At 37.8% G+C, this 1,692-nt stretch overlaps 1 protein-coding gene across 1 annotated transcript in view; it reads right to left on the bottom strand.

Annotated features, from left to right (window-relative positions):
• Positions 1–362: 362 nt before the first annotated feature.
• Positions 363–1,692, bottom strand: part of LOC138047092 (uncharacterized) — a 24,144-nt gene continuing 22,814 nt past the window's right edge. The window contains exon 3 of the mRNA XM_068893799.1: positions 363–1,692. This exon is cut by the window's right edge and continues 1,167 nt beyond it. The gene's annotated coding sequence lies outside the window, so the exon portion shown is untranslated.

The following is a 1,692-nucleotide window of genomic DNA, read 5'->3' on the forward strand; positions in this document are numbered from 1 at the left end:
CCTCCCCACCTCCCCTCCTCCCCACTAAGATGGAATAGTAATCTAATGTCATTTAGTTAAACCACTGTTGCCAATGGCAACCACAACTGCGACTAAGGCTCCATGAGCATGGTCACGTATGGTCACTGTATACTCTAGAGATATAGGCCTTGAAGGACTTAGTAATTTTGGCCAAGAAAATTGCAAGGTGTAACGATAGCTACTTGCATCTTAGGTTTCATCCTTTAACACTACGAATAAAAAAGGAAGACTGTTAAGAAGTCGAATTACAAAAAGGCATCTCTAGTCAGTACAATGGGATCACCGAGTACTACCATCGTTAAAGGAAATCTTTTGGGGGAAGAAAGACTCGTCAACAATCCTGCTGTTTCACATCTTTATTTGGCTTTTCCGGGTCGATCTTACAGCTCTCGTTCAACTAGTTCAACTCGTTCTCACTCTAACTCTATTTTGTGAGGCATACAGCTCCTTTTATATGTTCTTAGTCTGACAGATCAATAAAGTGCCAATCACACGTCAAAATGACACTTGCCCGACGCACTACGCCTGCGCGTCAGGGCATTAACATATTTTTTCACAACAAAGAAAATCGTTTGTGTCGACAGTATTCTACGGTGACAGGTTGGTCAACATCAGATTAGCACGATCGGAGTATGAAAAGTTGCAGAAATTACAAGAAACGAGTTACAATATCTAGAATCAAGTTACACGGTAAATTTACAGAGAAAATGACGATTTATGATTGTTACGTACATAACAGAGTCAAAACAACAGACAAAAGAAGGAAAGGACGAGCATAAGCGCCGCCTTTTCCATGAATTTTACCTGGCATATACGTGTTCCAAGTAGAACGGAACAATAATTACGATTGCAGGTGCTATTTTTAATTACTTAAAAGTATTAGAATCTAGATTAAAATACACTTATTGAAAACTCAAAAGAGACTGCTGTTATTATGAATCCGATCTCGAACCGCGAGAACATCAAGTCAAAAGGGCTAGAGGAGAACTGAAAATAAGTTGCTTCAAGAACTATAGTAAAAGAGCTCGCTTCGACAAATGAAGAAAATAATCGTTAGTGGTACCAAAAACCAATTAAAACATTCCTAATGAAAAAACTTAGTTGGCCTAAAGTACCAAATACCTTCCTAGAACACCTGTTCCAAACTAAATTCATGACCTTAGAGGAAGACACATTCTGATTGCAACTACCAAAGAGCAAACAGAGCCTTTGAAGCTAGTTTCTCATAAGAGTCAATTAGCAATGTTGCTTGGAAACGGCCAACAAAAGAGAAACCAATAACCTTTTCTAATATCCCTTAATTTAGTATGAAAACACTAACCCATTCAAAAGAACTTAACATTAACAGTACCGCATCTTATGAGGCGAAGAAATTTGCTTAAATGATTTTATCTATTATCGTCGTTATCCAGCAGGGCAAAGCAATTTAATCAAACAACCGTAGCTACAAAACTAATATCAATTTAACTTAGCCGTATATAGATGGCCTTATAAGGAAATGTCAGTGCTAAACCTCGCGGTCATAGGCAAGAGGCAAAAGCTCCAGTTTAATGTATATTCGGAAATGTTTTATTTGAACTCCATTGAACTTAATTGGACATACTAAATTTGGCTTTACAAAATAGCTTATCAGCTGGCAAATGAGCTACGTTGTTTACCCATCTACGAGTT

Source organism: Montipora capricornis, chromosome 4 (genome assembly GCF_036669925.1).
Source record: "Montipora capricornis isolate CH-2021 chromosome 4, ASM3666992v2, whole genome shotgun sequence".
Classification (NCBI taxonomy): Eukaryota; Metazoa; Cnidaria; class Anthozoa; order Scleractinia; family Acroporidae; genus Montipora; species Montipora capricornis.